The sequence below is a fragment of the Pseudorca crassidens genome, chromosome 17 (assembly GCF_039906515.1).
Source record: "Pseudorca crassidens isolate mPseCra1 chromosome 17, mPseCra1.hap1, whole genome shotgun sequence".
NCBI lineage: Eukaryota > Metazoa > Chordata > Mammalia > Artiodactyla > Delphinidae > Pseudorca > Pseudorca crassidens.
This window is the reverse complement of record NC_090312.1, coordinates 35,723,375-35,741,734: the sequence shown is the minus strand read 5'-3', so window position 1 is coordinate 35,741,734 and position 18,360 is coordinate 35,723,375. Positions and strand designations below refer to the sequence as shown.

Here is an 18,360-nt window from a genome sequence, read left to right as displayed (position 1 = left end):
TGTATGAATGAGGAAATGGAGGCTCAATAAACGAGGATTACAGAAAATATTAAAGCCAGGTGGAAGCTTCCTGCTACAACTCATTACCTATCAAAAAGCTAACACTGTGGACATAGGTAAGGCACCTTTTTGCCTCTCTCCCTAACATTTGCACAGAACCTCTCTCATGCATAAAGAGCGTTCCAGTGCTTCATCTCATTTGAGCTTCATGATAAACCTGGGAAGTAAAAGTCTCATATGTAAGACATGCTAGCATGGACTCATCAATTCTATTATATGGATGAGGACATACTCAGAAAGGTTAAGAAACACAGCCCAACGTCACCAGCTAATGAGTGGCAAAACTGGAATTATAAACCTAGGTCATCTGAGGCCTGGTGAGTTGTGCTTTTCATCGTATCCTTCCCACCCTGGAGGAGCACCCCCAGCATAGGTATCTTTGACCCAGTACCACTCATGTTCATATCATAGAGAGTTCCCAAAAGGAATAATATCTGGGACTAGAAATTCTGATAGAAGGAAACTAGCACATAAGGGAAGGATCCTGAAGTATTGAGTGCTATCTACCCTGATAAGGAAGAGCTGAGGTAAACAGGGGGTTAAGGGAGTGGAGGGAGCGTTAGGAACCCCTGGAAGGATGGAGGCATGATGAGGCTCAGAAGGACAAGGCCGACCTTGGCCTGCTTCACCCCTTTGCCAAGGGTCATCCTCTTGGTGCTAGGATTCATTGTAATTGTAATTAAAGCAATTGTAATCCATCAATGCAACTTCTGCTCAAACCCCCCAATCTTTCTGAAGATGTGGTACATATATACAATGGAATATTACTCAGCCATTAAAAAGAATGAAATAATGCCATTTGCAGTAACATGGATGGACCTGGAGATTATCATACTGAGTGAAGTAAGCCAGACAGAGAAAGAGAAATATTGTAAGATATCGCTTATATACAGAATCTAAAAAAAAAAAAAAAAAAGATACAAATGAACTTATTTACAAAACAGAAACAGTCTCACGGCCTTAGAGAACGAACTTATGGTTACTTATGGTTATGGGGAGGCGGCGGGGGGAGGGAGGAAGGCGGGGAGGGATGCTTAGGGAGTTTGGGATTGGCATGTACACACTGCTATATTTAAAACGGATAACCAACAAGACCTACTGTATGGCACAGGGAACTCTGCTCAATATTCTGTAACAACCTAATTGGGAAAAGAATTTGAAAAAGAATAGATATATGTGTGTGTATAACTGAATCACTTTGTTGTACACCTGAAACTAACACAACATTGTTAATCAACTTTTATTTTTACTTTCTATAAAATAAAAAGTTAAAAAAAAAAAGAAAGCAAAACAGCAATTTCCAGCGTCTAGTTCCCATTTGCCACAGGTGCCACCAAGATTTTGTGATCAGAAGGAACACCATCCGAACACAGGGCACAGAGGAGACCATTCAGATGGGGGAGAAGGCTCAGACCAAAGTGAGGACCGGATACAGGAGCTGAGGAGAGGCACAGGAGGCATTAGGATATCACTTCTAGCCCAGAGCCAGGGAGAAAATGGCAGGTGCTCCACTTTGGAAAGAAATCACATTTCATGTTACTCCAAACAACCTCCAGGGATGTATCAACCCACATGAGAGGTCACACCTGGTATTATATCTCTGTAATGAGATGTACAACAGGCACTTTCAAGTGTTTAAAGTACTTGAATGTGCAAAGTTTCACAGTTGGTCACATGTTCATAACAGCTATGTGCCTCTTTCATTGGGGGAGCTGCCACGCCATGCTGGGATTCCACAGGGCAGCATGGCTTCCCCATTCATCAAAATAGAGCTGCTGAAAGAATCCTCTGGCAATTTTAACTACACAAAAATAGAAGACACCCCAGGCAGAGTATGAGAGACCAATCTTGTAAACAGCAGGATGGTAAGGTATAAACAAGAATGGAAAGAAAACATACAGCCTTTAAAAAAAAAAAGTTGCTTTTGACAAGGACGATAAGGTGGGAATAAATTGAGCCTCAAATATCTGGAACAAAAGCTCAAAGAAGTGTTAAATCACAAGCTAGGTGGCTGCAGGAATTTGCAGTGACCCATTCCAATCTGCAAACTCATCCCTTTTAGCATCAAGCTTGATTTTACGGACCCCTCTTTCAATTTTATATGCTTAGGTTTTTGTTTGTTTGTTTTTTCTTTTTCTTTCATGCACCACAACCACCATTTTTAAGCAACTTTCCTAAGTCACATCTTTCTTGGTCTCTGACCCCACAAACAATGTTGCTTTGGAGAAAGAACCACAAACCACAATATTTCCATCTTTCATTTGATGGAATCTTGTTCTTGCATGCAGGGAAAATATGTTCTCATACTTGTACTAAGTCTTGTGTTGGTAGAAGATGTAGTGCAGCAAAACTCCAGCATCTCCTGTCCTTTCAATCTTTCTACGAATAATTAAGCACTGAGCATGTGCTCTAGACAGTGGCCTGGGGATAACAGGGATGAACTGTCAGAACCTGGGTTTGAGGACCACACAGTCCAATGGAGGAAAGAGACTCAGAAGTAAACAGTTATGAAAAGGTGTGAAGCTACCTTTATCCCTCCACTCTACAGTGATAATGTGCATGGGTTCCACTCAGACTTTTTCCACTCCCTAGCAGACTGCTTCCAGGCCAAAATTGCCTCTGTAGACCAACCGATCAGGGGATTAGGTACCAGTGGCTAAGCAAGCACAGATATTGGACACTACTCATGTTCTCCTATGAAGGGAGGAGGTCCTTTCTAGGAAGCTATCCTCCATCCTCCTCCACCTCCATCATTGCCTTGCTCTGTATACCTCTTCTCAGCCTCAGACCTCCAAACTGCCTTGCTTGGACTTACAAGCCTCCCTAGCTTTAGTTATTATTATTGCGGTCACCCGTGTCATGCATATTTACTATGTGCCAAGAACAGCCCATACAGTCACTTGTTGAATTTTCATGGCATCCTTGGCCTTTGTTATTGTGGTGTTATAAATGAAGGAAATGATCCCCAGGAAATTTTAGACACTTGTGCAAGCCTACACAGCTGACAAGTAGAAAAACTGAGATTAGAAGACAGAACTGTGTGATCAGAAAGACTCTTAAACAGTACACTGGTCTGCTCCACAGGCACATGTGGTCCAACTGCCCTGCTAGGTTATTTACACTATAAGGACAGAGATCACCATTTCCGTTCTTTTAACAGTTCCTATGCAGGTACACCTGTAAGCAAGCAGAGTAGGAATCTCCCTGTGTGGTGTTATTTAAGGGAGGCCAGACAAGGATGGGTTAAAAGTATCTTCACTGTTGCTTATCACAGTGTCTGGAATTTCACCATTGGAGATACATTACTTTGGGTCTTGAAGTCTTTCTGGTTTTCAGGATTTCTCTATTAGAACAAGATTGTCCTAGTAGTGTCATACTCAGCTGAGACCTCAGTGACATCAGGGCCTCAGAGAATGAGTCACAGCAGAGATGCCTAGAAAGGAACCTGGGATCTGGGAATAGCAAAGTGGTCCTCAGAGGAGGATGAGAGGTCCCAAAGTCAGGAGTGATCGTTTTGCTTGGCTGACCCCACTTCTGTGGTCCCCAGCACAGGGCGAGCCAAATGGTACATAAGTACATAAGTCTCGATCTGAGGAAACACTGTTTTGATCAGGTGTAAGAGTAGGAGACATTGGGCATGGTGACAGGTAGTCATCAAGTTCTGAGGAGCCTGAGCTTTGAGAAGGCGCAAAAGACAAGAGGCAGAATCCTTGCCCTCAAAGTGCTAACAGTCTCTTTGGGGAGAAAAACTATCCCTAGCAAAGAATGGGTAAATAAGACAAGACAGGAATGACCAAGAACAGAATACACGTGTGATAGGAAACTCAGGAAAAGGAGAGCTCAGTGTGGGAGGAGGTGGTGTGGGCATCACTGGGGACACAGGACCCCAAGGACAGTACCAAATAAAGAGATATGATGAATGGGTTGGTGAATGCCTGTCTTATGCCAAAAGAAGACCCAGGTGACAACGAATTGCTACCTCGGTGCTCCCAAACGAAGAGATCCAGCTCCAATTTGATCACCATGACGCAAAATGATGTAAGATGGTCTAGAAACAAAATCTGAAGACAGATATAATGTACAGAGATACTATTTAGCATATATACTACTTCAAATTAAACTCAGGTCTTTCGATAAAAAGATCAAATGGTTGCTCCAATCGTACTATTAAAAAACCCAGAATTTCAGTAATAGGTGAAAATAACAGATTTATATATTAAGGTACATGGTGAATAAATCTGATGAAATCATTAGGCAAGACTAAACCCCTTTAAAACCAGGAAGAAGAGATCTGATGATCACCACAGGCCAACAACATTGACAAATTCCAAGACATTCCCCTGGATTCAGCTCTGATAAGAATGCTTTATGCTGTGACCTTCTAGCCAAAGACAAATGCCCTTCTTCTGGGATTTCACTTAATACTTCCTTCCTAAGCAGGAAAGGTTACTTCTAGTTAATCTAACTAATCTTGTATTTTTTTTAAAAAGTTCCCTTTATTTAATTCCTACAAAGAAAACATCTCCAAGGAAGAAAGGAAGGAAGCAAGCAAGCTTTGACCTTTATTTGCTACATGAGCTATTTTACCAATAGCTACAAGTGATTATGTTTTCACTATTCTGAATAACAACCCTTTGCACCCCTTGGCATAAGAGAACCAATAGCTGCAACCTAAGGCTTACTTGTGAGTGAGCAGAAAAATACAGGCAGAAAAAGACTAGAAAAAGGGTGAAGGGTAAGGGAGGAGGCGGCACAAGAAATCATTTCTCCTTTGAGTTTCTTAACTAAATTATTGCAATACATATTTTCTTTTCATGTCAACTTGGCGGCTAATGAGCTTCATTTCCAGAAGTTGCTTGTTTTCTTTAAGGTGGCTGTATATCTGAGACAAACTGCAAAGGTCTCTGGTTCAATCTGCTAATAGGTTTGTATTAACCTCCATGGAGATGCACAGACAGTGAACACATTATCCAAACCCACAATTCAGACGCAGGGTCTAACAAAGGGTACTTGTGCTTTATTTCCAGATGCAAGCAGCAGCTTGGCAAATGCAGTTCCAATGACTAAAGGTTAGGATTTCTGGGACATTTTGGTCTTATAAGGAGCAATCAGAAAAAAAAAAAGAAAAAATTGTGTTCCTGAAAATCTGGGTGGTGATTACAAAACTGGAGCAAAATGACAATAGCAGAATTCCTGTATTTACTACTTTATAAGAAAAGGATTCAGAACCCATAAAAAGAAATCAGTGAAAATGGATATTTAATACATTTAAAATATACAAATTTATAAGCATCATGTACAATGTATAAATTAAACAGTATCAACCTATTAATAATTATTAGTAGGCAGAGTGTAAAAACGTTAAGTATTAAAAAACTAAACAGTCTCAAAAATGAAAAAAATTAAGTTACAATATGTTAAAAATGAGATATTATTTGGACTTTTATAATGAGAGGGCATAAATGTTGTTGCCACTGAGAACATATTTTTGTGCAAATTTCTTCACGGAAAAGGAAAAAAAAACACCCTAATGGGGAAAACGGTGATGTATTTATGAGCTATCTCCAAATATATTTCTCTGACTCCTTCATCTTCAAATACTCCTCAGAGTTTAAAAATATTCATCCAAGTTCAATATAATGTTGTGTATTTGTGTGTGGAATGAAACTTATTTAGTTACTTCGAGTTGTAGTTTGCTTGAAGGCAACAAGCAAGCATTTCTGATTTGTTCTCCTTTTATTTGGTTTGATCCTCTATGCCCAGCTGCCTGTGTCGGTTTCAAAACTCTCCTGTTGTAATGGACACACCCTAACGTGACTGCTCAGTGAGACACGCCCTAGGATGACCCCCTCCCCTTGAGTGCAGGCACAACTTGTGACTTGCTCCCAAGCCAAGAGAATACTGCAAAGCCATAGGGGATAGTCACTCCCTTGATTAGGTTACACTATGTAAGTCTCTGTCCTAGCAGACTGGGGTCAGAGATTCTCCTGCTGGCTTTGAAGTCAGCTGCCACGTTGTGACAAGGCCTGTGAGAAGCAATCAGCCACATGGCAAGGAATCCTGAGTGATACCTGGGAGGTGAGAGCACCGCAGGTGACAGCCAGCAAGAAAACAAGAGGCCTCAGTCCTACAACCTCAAGTGAATCCCACCAACAACCAAGTGGACCTAGAAGAAAAAAAAATCGGGCTCCAAAAAGGAACACAACCCAGCCAACATCTTGATTATACCCTTATGAGACCCTAAGCAGAGGACCCAGGTAAGATACACCCAGATTCCCAATCCACAGAAACTGCAGGATAACGGTTACATGTTGTTTTACGCCACTAAGTTTGTTATGCTGTTAAATTTGACAATCCACTTCAAACTCCAATAACAATTATTCTTGCAAAAAAGGTTTGTGTTGCCAGTGCTATTTTCTTCCTCCGTTTGAGGACAGCAGAAATATAACCTAAAGCTTTATAGATGTGTACACCTCTGTCCAATTCAAAACTTTAATGCAGGGCTTCCCTGGTGGCGCAGTGGTTGAGAGTCCGCCTGCCGATGCAGGGGACACGGGTTCGTGCCCTGGTCCGGGAGGATCCCACATGCCGTGGAGTGGCTGGGCCCGTGAGCCATGGCCGCTGAGCCTGCGCGTCCGGAGCCTGCGCTCCACAACGGGAGAGGTCACAACAGTGAGAGGCCCGCATAACGCAAAACAAACAAACAAAAACTTTAATGCAGAATATAATTCTCCATGTATGAGTCTCAAAACATAAATTAGCTGAACTCAACATTTTTCAAAAAACTATTATATTGGCACTTGAAAATTGGAAAGTATACCTTCAAACCAGTTTTTTTTTAAATGTGCATACTTCATTATTTTTAAAAATAAAGTTTTTAGTTTTGAAAGTTTCATATTTGCAGAATTATTGTGAAGCTAGAACAGAGAATTCTTGTATACCCCGCTCCCAGTTTCCACTGTTATTACACCTTACATTAGGGTGGTACATCTTTCACAATTAGTGAACAAATATTGATACATGTTTATGAACTAAACTCCATACTTTATTCACATTTCCTTAGTCTCTACCTAATGTCCTTTTTCTGTTCCAGGATCCCATCCAAGATACCACATAACAGTTAGCTGGCCAGTTGACTTAGGCTTCTCTTGGTTGTGACAGTTTCTCAGACTTTCTTTGTTTTTGATGACCTTGGCAGTTTTGAGGACTATTCGGGTGTTTTGTAGGATGCACCTCTATTGAAATTTCTCTTATGTTTTTCTCATGATTAGACTGAGGTAATACGTTTTGGGAGGAAGATCACAGAGGTCAAATGCCATTCTCATCTCACATGATGTGAAGGATACCTACTATCAATATGGCATATCTCTGTTAATGTTAACCTTGACTACCTGGCTTGAGGTAGTGTTTGTCAGGTTTCTCTATTGTAAGTTACTCATTTTTTAAAAAAAATCTCACTCCCTTTCCATACTGTGCTCTTTGGAAGAAAGAAACTCTGTGTAGCCCCATCCGGAGTTATGCTTTACCTCCCATAAAGCAGAGTATCTACATACATTATTTGGAATTTTTCTGCATAAGAGATTTGTCTATTTTCCTCATATATTTATCCAATCATTTATTTATATCAGAATAGATAGTTATCAGATTTGGGTTATACCTCAATACTAGTTATTTATCTTGTGGTTCAAATTGTTCCAATTTTGGCCACTGGGAGAACTTTTAGTTGGCTCCTATATCCTTTCAACATACATTGTGTCACAGTCATCATTACGAGATTTTGTTTTTGTTTTACCTTTTTTCTTTTAGTACTTTCTGGCACTATAAGATACTCCAGGCTCATTTTGCATATTTCTTGCCCCAGTCCTCAATCAGCCACTTCTCTGGTTCTTTTTATTGGGAAATAATATTGAAACCAGGATTTGAGTGGTAGATATATTTATTGCTACTAGAGCATTATTGCTTCTAGGCTAAACCAGTTTTTCAATCTCTAAATCTGGAACCTCAAAATATCCCTATATGTTTAATATATTTTAATTTACTCAACAAACATTTTATAGAGATTACCACATGCCAGGCATTATTTTAAGCATTTTGTAAATATTCACTCATCTAATTCTTGTAATAACCTCATAACAACAACAACAACAAGAGAGGTAGTTTTAATTAGCCCAATTTGTGGATGGAAAACCCCGGGCACTGAAAGGTTTGGACCTGTGACAAAAGTCATGAAGCTAGTAAGTGGCAGAGCCAGGACCTGAACCCAAGAATCTGGCTCCAGATTTGGGGCACTAACCAGTGCACCACATTGCCTCACACTAGTGAGGACCTCAAAGAACATAAAATTGATGAATTAATTAATCCACCCATTCATCCTCCAACAGATTTCTATTATGTGCCCATTAGGTGCTAAACTCTCTGCTAGATGTTAATTGGTGCTTAATGCCATCTGAGATACTTCTTGGACTATGGCCCAATTTAAAATGGAAGAAGAAGCTGTTGTAATGTGCCCCTTGAGAGGACTCTGGCAGCTGCCTGGGATGAAGACGGTACATAAAAAACACTCCACTAGGTGGCTGCAGATATACTTTATTATGCTATGGGCAATATTCAAGAGTGATAAGCAGTGCCTTATTTATTTAATTTCTATCCATTATCCTTTACACAAATTTTAAAGAGAGGGTTTATTATCTTTCCTGTATATGAAACTCCCATTATTTTTCCATAAATTTATTTATTTATTTATTTTTGGCTGCATTGGGTCTTCGCTGCTACGTGCAGGCTTTCTCTAGTTGTGGTGAGCGGGGGCTACTCTTCGTTGTGGTGTGCAGGCTTCTCATTGTGGTGGCTTGTCTTTGCTGTGGAGCACGCGCTCTAGGCACACGGGCTCAATAGTTGTGGCTTGCGGGCTATAGAGCGCAGGCTCAGCAGTTGTGGCTCATGGGCTTAGATGCTCCACGGCATGTGGGATCTTCCTGGACCAGGGCTCGAACCCGTGTGCCCTGCATTGGCAGGCGGATTCTTAACCACTGTGCCACCAGGGAAGCCCCCAAACTCCCATTTATTATACTACTATTCACTGATAAAATATTTGAATGAAACTGTCTCTGGTGAAAACCACTGAACAAAACTGAGATTTCCATTTACAGCGACTGAAAGAAAATTTAAAATGTATACTTACTTTATGACTGTCGCTAGTGGGTGGCTCCAAGGGACCAAAGCTGAGATGATCTAGAAGAAAACAGGCAAAATAAATATGTTGAATGAAAAAATCTTAAAGGATTTTTTAAAGGTCATTTATCCCCACATATTTACTGGCAGAACTCTGCGAGGCATCCCATGACTTGGCCTTAGTTATCAATAACCCCTTTGGGGAAGGGAGTGCAAGTGGGGTAGAGGTAGAGCTCTCCAGAAAGGACTTGCCTAGAAAAGGCATCAGAGGCAGAAATGGGGAGTCTGGCATTGACCTCTTGTTGATATTTATAAACTCCTTGGAAGAGAATACAGATCCAAGGGAAGGGACAGTCAGGAACACGGGTCTTCATTTTGCACTTCAGAACAAGCACCAAATGAGCCTCCTTTTAGATGTACCAAAGTTTAGGTACATTCCAAAAAGAATTAGCAGACACAGTGTCATAATGTAACAATAAGAAATCACGATAAATAGGTCAATAAGTGAGAGTAATGTATTGGTTAGATTCATAGTTCAGAAGAAAGGAATGATCAAAGTTGTTAGCCAGGAGGAGGCTGTATGGGAGGGAGCCTGTGAGGAGTGCGGCTCAGTGTGTCTGACTGAGAAGGCTAGGAGGAAGGGGGTGTGGTCTGCTGAATCCCATCGCCAACGGACATGGGGAGGGGGTGGTCTCTCAGATTGTGTTTCTTGCATTTATAACCTCTCTTTGAGAAAAAGTGTATTTTAGAACTCTGGGAACACTAGTTTTTAGACAATCTAATTAGTCTACCTACTACAGTTTCAAAACTATCAACAGGGTCAAAGCCCTCTTGGGAGATCTGTAAAAAAAAGAAAAACAATTCCCAACTCATATCATTTAATTCTTAAATATCAGAGTGTTACCTGTATTAGGAATAAATACCAAGAAATGGAGAATTTGGGGGTTTCTAAAAATCCTCCTTTTTATTAAAAAGAATCAATTGGAGTAATTCGAGAAGAAAAGGTGTTCCAACTGACATGTTAGAAAAAAATAATATTCCACCAATTTCTGTGTATTTGATGTTGTACTAATCATTGCAAAATGCATCTCAGTCAATAAACCAAGGACTCATATTCCTCCAAGCATTTAACAGGGAACTGAACACAGTTAAAGCAAAACTAGGAACTTTACCAAAGAGTTAAGAGATTTGTCCCTTTGAACATAGTTAGAGGCGATATATTTCAGTGGTAAGGACCCTCAGGCAATACTGAACCTCTGGATGTACCATAAATAATACTTATTATGCTATTTTTAGTTCTGGCAATATAAGAGTTCTGATGTAAGACAGATTCTTAATTTTTTCTTACTACAATAATCTGTACATTTTAATAATATAGATATTTAAAAGACATTTTGGCTTAATATAATGTAATCTTTCCGAGCATGATTTTTTTTTAACTAAAACAAAAAATCTGTGAAATGGTTTTTGTATATTTTCCTTTATCTCATAGTTACTTTGTTAACATATAAGCGCATTACAATTTGAAAAGTGATATTTTAGGCTTTTCCACTGTTAAGATGTGGAATTAAGTCAAATGAATTCACAGTGTTTTACATTTTAAAATATATATAGTTCACTCTGTTCCAGAGCTTCAGATTTTACTGAAAACAAAACAAAACACAGATGCTGAGTTAAAGTGTCAAGGTGAATAAACAAGCAGTTTACCAGAGCTGACCAGACATAGGGCCCCAAAGGCTTTCTTTAGTGTCAGAGTGGACAGGCCATTAAAAACCAAGCCTGTCGCTGGCAACCAAGTCAGCTGGGTGAGACCAGGAGAAGAGGACACCACCCAAGAGCTATCAAAGCTCTGCCTGTTCTCTATGCCACTGGACAAGTCTCATTGATTTACTCACAGAGGCACACTGAAACAGCCTATCTTACCTATTTTTTCTCAGAGATTGATAAGAAAATGATGGAGGTGGGGTGGGAGGGGCAAGGACACATGGGAAAGCAGGTGTAAATAACCCACAGGGTATATATGCATTGTTTATATAATGGCTGATGTCATTGAAACAGATACAGAAGAGAAATTTTGTAGACTACATGCATATCTTGCTAATTCAAACTATCATGTCAGGGAGACAAGGGGATAAGGTAGAAAGAACACAGGTGTGGAAGTCAGGAATCCTGGGGTCTAACCCCAGTGTGGCCGTTAGTTAGCAGGGGGCTAACTTTGGAGCAGTCACTTAGCATCACTAGATCTCTATACTCCGAGAATGTACGTAATCACTCTAAAATCCCTTTTGACATCCATTTCAAGTTGGTTCTTACTTTTCCTTTAAGATCTCTATCAGGAAGTTTATTGTTTATGCACAAATGAATACGGCCAGCCAAATCAGCTTTTTCAGAAGGCTGAAGTGAATCCTTTTTTAATGGTGATAGTGCTTAAAATAGTCACCGTATATATTTTGGTTTGCATACACAAACTTCAAGGTCTATGATATGAAAGTCTGAAAACATTTGGATAAAAACTGCTTTAAAAGGTTTTAAATGTTATATGAAGATATTGTACAGTTACCAACACCATTTAACCATTATTTCTAACTACCTGGTCAGTCAGCCATTCCATCCATTCATGCTAACAGCGAATGAAATGGTTTCTGATCTTAGTTTTGGTATCTAATTGCTTACCCAAAACATGGCATTTTCATGACAAGTACTTATAAATAGAATCTGACAAGTACTTATAAATAGAATCAAATGGCTTTTTACATTTCATTTTAATTTGATTTAATAAGTCTAGTAATTTGAATTTCAGCATCTAACCCTAACTTTCCTCTGGAAGTGAAAAAGGCTTAATATTTATTCATTTAGAAAAAATGTACCGTGCTCCAAAACACAATTCAACTGGAAACAGATGATGTTCATCCTCTCAGCGGCACTTAGCATAAGCTAAATATATTCACAGCACAGCTGACCATTTATAAACCCAGCTACCATCACAACCAGAGAGCTGTGTCAATGGCAGTCCATTCACTGGTCTGAAGTAAAAAGCCATGAATCCTGCTAGGGTGGAGGCCACATCTGAACATCGTGCAATCAACACTGGCTCTACTTTACACAAATGTTTAATAAAAATATTTTAAAGCACTTCATTGTCTTGTTTTCTACTTTTAGACTGAGTACTTAAATGAGGATTAATTTAGTACTTTCCACTTCAGGAAACATGGACGTTAAGTATGGAGGCAGCAGATTTAATAGGAATCCAGTTTCCCTCAAAGGACCATTGCTATTGCCCCTGTTTCTCACGGCACAACCTCACTTGGGCTAGGTGCTCTCCTGAGCTTCCTTCAGATGCCATGATTCATTCTGGTGCCATGACTCTGGGGCTCAAGTTGTGAGGAATAGATATTTTTCTCATTTCTTTCTCAGACCTGGTCGTAAATTCAAAAAGCACGTTATGAGAAAATAAAAACAATAATAGCACAAAGAAACCAACCTGATTCCAGAGAAGAGAGATCCACTAAATAGGGGTTAGAGAAATGTCTTATTCAGCTAACTGGTAAGTCAACAACAGAGAACTGACGAGTGCAGGAATTCCAGGCCACCTGCGATGCCCCTCTTGGGAGAAAGCCTGGCTGGCTCACAAGCAGAAAAATACAGTCATCCAATAGCCACACATAAGGGGTGTGTGTTTATCCATTCATTCAACAAACACTAATTTAGCATCCACAGTGAGGCAGGGGCTAGCCCTAGAAATGAATGACATGACTTCACCCCTAAGGGGCTCACCTGCTAGACAGGGCAAGCCAGCTAGTCACTTATGACAGACAAGTAAGCAAATAAACTAATCAGAATGGGAGCAGTTGAATGACAGACTCATCCAAACATGCATACCCAATCTGAACACCACCTCCACACACTCCTCACTCCTTCCTTTCCCTGTCTTATGGTCGTTCTCATTAGTGATTTGTCATCAGCCCTGTTGCCACTTGATGTCATCTATTTATTTGTTTCTGTTTGGTTGTCTGCCCCCCCCAACTCAGGTATGTCCTTGATTTCTTGGGTTCACTGAGGTAAACCAGCCCCCAGAAGAGAAACTGACACCTAGTAGTTGCTCAGTAAATATCTGTTTACTAAATGAATGTATGAGTGAATAAACATCATAGAAGTTACTCAGAAAAAGGAATGACTGTCTAGAAAGATGGGAGGAAATGAGGTTGAGTTCTTATAAAAGGCAATTAAATTTTGACAAAGAGGAAGTTGAGAAGTCAGTTGAGAGAAATTGGCTTAGCAGGTCTTCAGAAACACCCAGCTATAGGTCTGTGGAGAACAATAGGTAGTTTTGTCTGTCCAGTGTCCTGTCCTTAAGGCTTCGGTGGGGCGGCCAACCCCAGACTTCACTCTTCTTACCACGGGGGAGGGCCCAAACCCGAGCTGGGCCATCTGAACCTCCCTCGTGGGCATTCAGGGGTGACAGGACAAAAGGCTGTGCGGTCAGCAGTGCAGCACCTCACAGGATGGTTTACTTACTCGTTCTTGCTTTGAAGACCCTCAGTTGCCCTGGTTCCTGCAGGCCCCTAAGGCCTCTTCCCTCAGTCAGCTCTTCCCTCAGTTCTATAAGCTATTTTTTTCAGGCTCCAGTCAGTAATTGCCGTTTATTTCTGTTAGTCACATCCAAAGCTCTCTATGACCACAGGATCTGATTAAAGATGAATGTGGTTTACAGGGACTCTCAGGAAAGAATTTTTCTCGAACACTGACCATGTGCAGGTACTGAGCTAAGCTCTCTACAGGAGTTATCCAATTTAATCAACAGAACCATCTCTATGGGTGCCCATTCCCACTTTAAAAATGAGGACTCTGACGTTTACAGACGTTAAGTGTCTGAGCTTAGCTCAGAAGGGCATAGGTGAGCTGACTGAGGTAGGCAGGGCCCAAAGGGAGTTTGGATTTTATTCTGAGTGCAACTTATTCTCCCATTATTCCCATAAGAAAACACATCAAAGAAAACAAACCTAAAAAAACAAGGAAAATATTTTAACAAGTATTTTCATGTCTATTAATGCCGAAGCAGCTGACAAAGTGCTATACTCTTGCAACGCTGGGCTACAAATTGAATGACGAGCCAGGAACCGACTGGAAAATGATCCTGCAAAAAGCTTCACACGGCAACTGTTCTATGAATCCTTAGCAGATATGAATTAAGAAATAGACAATCTCTCCAAGATCTTACGAGGTAGACGATGATCCGCATTTTATACAAGGAAAATGAAGCTCAGAGGGGTCCATAGCTAATTAGGTGGAAGAACCAGAACTTATGACCAGGCTTGTCTGACATCAAATCTCAGCCATAACCATAATACCACACTTCCCCCAGATTCAATTTAATAAAATACCATGTTGTTTGATCAACATTACTGAAGAATTATGTAAGCCTCCTGCACCACAGAGATTCTGTAAAAAAAAAAAAAAAACTTTAGCATATATACCTTGTTGGATGAAAATTTTCTGCACTTTGTATACCAAATGCTCATGTTAGTCACATGAATATGACTGATCCCATGTTGCCCTCATGCACTTTGAAATGTAAACACCTGTTTGCTCCGAAAGGAAATGGGCCTATATTACAGACTCAGAACACTGTATTATTATTTTAGTTTTCTGTGTTTGATTTTTTTCCTGTCTCTTTATTCACTTTGGAGACTTTATTTCTTGCAATTTTCAGTGTGACTGCCTCTTGAAACTTTTCCCTGGATAGTAACATGCTATTTGTTACTTCCTTGGGATTAAGAAACCTGACCACTTTGTTTGTTAGCATTCTTAGTAAAAGAAGAATAAAGAGAAGCCAAGCAAGGAATATTAAATGCAGAAAAAAGGGCTGTGGAAGATAATGTGGCCTGGGGGCCTGACTTCAAAGAGCAGGTCTGCAGGGTGTCCTCAGAGGAGGGTAGGGAATGAGCTAGAACAGAGAGCAGAGACCAGACCGTGTAGGGCACGGATCATCCAGAAGGTCCTTCTGAGTTGGCAGTTTATAACACAGGGCACACTCTTTTATGGGAACAGCATTTTACATGGTGGTTGGGTTGTCAAACCATTCTTTAAAATCTTATTTAATCTATTATATACAGGAAACGTTTTCCCCTCGATTCTATGAGAAAGTGAAATAGGAGCGAGAAATCAGAAAGTCAGGTAAATATTGTAACGCCATAGGCTCTAAAAGAAAAAGGAGGAGGAGAGGCGAAGGAAGGAGGGAAAGAAGGGAGGGAGGGAGCGAGGGAGGGACGGGTGTTTCCTTGTACGGGGGGTGTAGGAGGGCAGATCCAGGTTTGTGGTGTCTGAGCTTATACAATTAGAAGCCCTTTTTAAATAAGTACAAATTATAAAACAAAATTAAATATAAATGGGGATATTTTTTAGAATGAGAAAAGTATATTATAGAAATTACAAATTTTAATAACTGAAAAATAGCTTAGCATAATATATGTCTAGTAATTAACTACCAGATACATGTATATATGGAAGTGACTGTAAAATCACATAAATATATCTTATTAAGCCCATATAAAATGTGTCCCCAACTCAGCTTCCCCTGACTGATCCCCAAAACGCCTCTGGCTATGCCAACGCCTCTCCACGTGAGGGTAAAGGCAATCACAGTGGAAAGGGACAGTGCTCTTAACCAACTGTAGTCAAAGTCTCCTTTGAAAAGCTTACTAAAACACGTGACCAAGGAAGCCCAAGGCTAGGGTGCCTCAAGCATCCGAGCTCAGGGTAGATCCTGTGCCTTTCCCTCCTCCATGTCCGCCCTATTCCCGTCATCAGAGGGCCCTCTTCGTCTCATATCACCACAAGAGAAAGCAGAAAAGAGTCCATGCTCCTGCTTTAATCAGTCAGGAGAGCTCGGGTCTCCTGATCCAGACTCATCAAAACGTGCCGCCTCCCACAAGGCACACAAGGGAAGCTGTGCAGCAAGACGATTAGCAACGTGGATCCCACTGGAGCTTTACGGAGTCTTGGCTCTACATCTTCTCTCTGAGACAGTCATGAAAATAGCTGCGTCCAAATCCTCCTTCATCAGCACCCGTGTGCATGTGTGGGGCACGGGTGTGTCCCTCCGCAGCCAGGACGTCAAGTGCTCTGGCCATGGCTTCAGCTTTTCCTATTCCAGGGAAGTGGTGACACGGCTGGTCTGGCAGCCTTTATTTGTTTCTACTGCAAAGCTTGTACAACTCCTTTTTTGCAGGTTTTGCCAGTGACTTGGCCTTCTGAACTGGAAGCTCCTTATCAGTGTCACATAATCAGGAGCAGGTTGTGCCCCCAGCATCAGTGTTTCTGGCATCACTGAGCCTGAAATCAGCCTGGATCATTCCACCAACTTTCTTTATGGGTCTTGGGGTCAGCCGGCCCACGGGAGATTCAGTACTATCTGTATTCCAAGGATCAGTGAACAAGCGAATGTCCACCCCAAGGCGAAAAGGGCATTTACTACCTAGTGGTGATTTGGACCTTACATGAGAACCTGGTCGATGACCTAGAGCATCTCTGTTACCTGAGGTTTGGGTAAGAAGCCAGAACTCCTCCCTTAGAGCTGGGCTGGGCCCTTGTCCACAAGGCTGGCTGGGTCATGCTGCTGGTCCTAAAGCACCCTGTGTGCATCTGAAGTCAGAAACTCTGCCAGAAAAATGGAAAGCGGAGTCGGGGAGCAGAAAGAACTCAGGGCCGGGGACTTGAGTGAAACGTGTGTGACTCTATGCCCTGAGCTGTGAAACAGTCACAAACATTATTTGGCAAGAAATACGAACATGCATGACTGTATCTCCTAACAGATGTCTCACATAACAATTAATAATCTTTCTTTTCTTCCTCTTTCTTTCCTTTCTCTTTCTTCTGTTTTTGTTTGGTTGGTTTTTGCTGTCTCTTTTTTCTTTTTAGCACAGCTCCTCTCATTTGTGGGTACAGGCAGGTCCCATGCAGAACATGTCACATACATTATCTCTTTTATTTCACATAACAGTCCTAAAAAGGAGGAATCATTGCTCTTATTTCACACATGAGGGAACAGAGGCTTTGGGAGGTGACAGCTATATTAATGGGTATGCCAAGCCTGTTCTATTAGGAACACTCAGTATCTTTTTCTTGATAGACAGATGCCATCATAGGCTAGAGTAGAGGTCTTTCCTTTGACACCCTGCGTTACATCCTGCCCGCCCCTCTGCTTTCTGCTGCAACTGGAGGACTGGTGGAGGGGGTGCAGACTCCCCTGGGGCTGACAGTGCTCTCCTAGGTATCTTCCAACTTTCTGCCTCCAGTCCTTCCCCAGTGCTGAGGCCCTACAGTCTGCATGTGCAGCCAGGAAGCACAGGGGACAAAAGCTCCAGGATGGTTCTCAGCCAGGGGAGAACGAGACTGGATGGATAAATGCCCAGCTGTCCTCCTTAAGCAACTCCCAGAGACAGTCTAAAGTAATCACATCCCTATTTGCCTACTCAAATGCCTGCCTCAAAATTTGCTTCTGGAGGGGAAATCAAACTAAGACATCTTCCAATGATCCCCTTAATCCCATTTGCCTTGTTAGCAGACCTTCTGCTTCGATGTACATGCATTTTATATGGCTATCAAGCTTCTCAAATGAAGGAATTTCTTTCCACTTTTTTTCATTAACCAGTCATTTCCCTTAACTACACCGCCTTTTAAAGAAAAAGGGATGCAAGAGAAACAAGCATGTTATAAACATCTCCCTCTTCCTCTGCTCGGAGTCCTGAAGCCCAGGCTCAAAGTCCCATTAAGAGGAGAGCTCATCAGAGCTACTGACAACACCTCCTACTTTGTTCAGGTGGGAAGCAGACACCTGAACATACTGTAATAAAACAAAACTTAGGGCTTCCCTGGTGGCACAGTGGTTGAGAATCTGCCTGCCAATACAGGGGACAGGGGTTCGAGCCCTGGTCTGGGAAGATCCCACGTGCCGCAGAGCAACTGGGCCCGTGAGCCACAACTACTGAGAATGCGTGTCTGGAGCCTGTGCTCCGCAACAAGAGAGGCCGCGATAGTGAGAGGCCCACTCACCGCGATGAAGAGCGGCCCCCGCTCGCCACAACTAGAGAAAGCCCTCGCACAGAAACGAAGACCCAACACAGCCAAAAATAA

The 18,360-nt window shown here is 41.4% G+C and overlaps 1 protein-coding gene across 6 annotated transcripts in view; it reads right to left on the bottom strand.

Annotated features, from left to right (window-relative positions):
• NCALD (neurocalcin delta) overlaps positions 1 to 18,360 on the bottom strand; it is a 432,221-nt gene that overhangs the window by 176,993 nt on the left and 236,868 nt on the right. For all 6 annotated transcript variants that reach the window (XM_067711605.1, XM_067711601.1, XM_067711599.1 and 3 more), the window contains exon 3: positions 9,239 to 9,288. The gene's annotated coding sequence lies outside the window, so the exon portion shown is untranslated. The remainder of the gene's footprint in view (positions 1 to 9,238; positions 9,289 to 18,360) is intronic.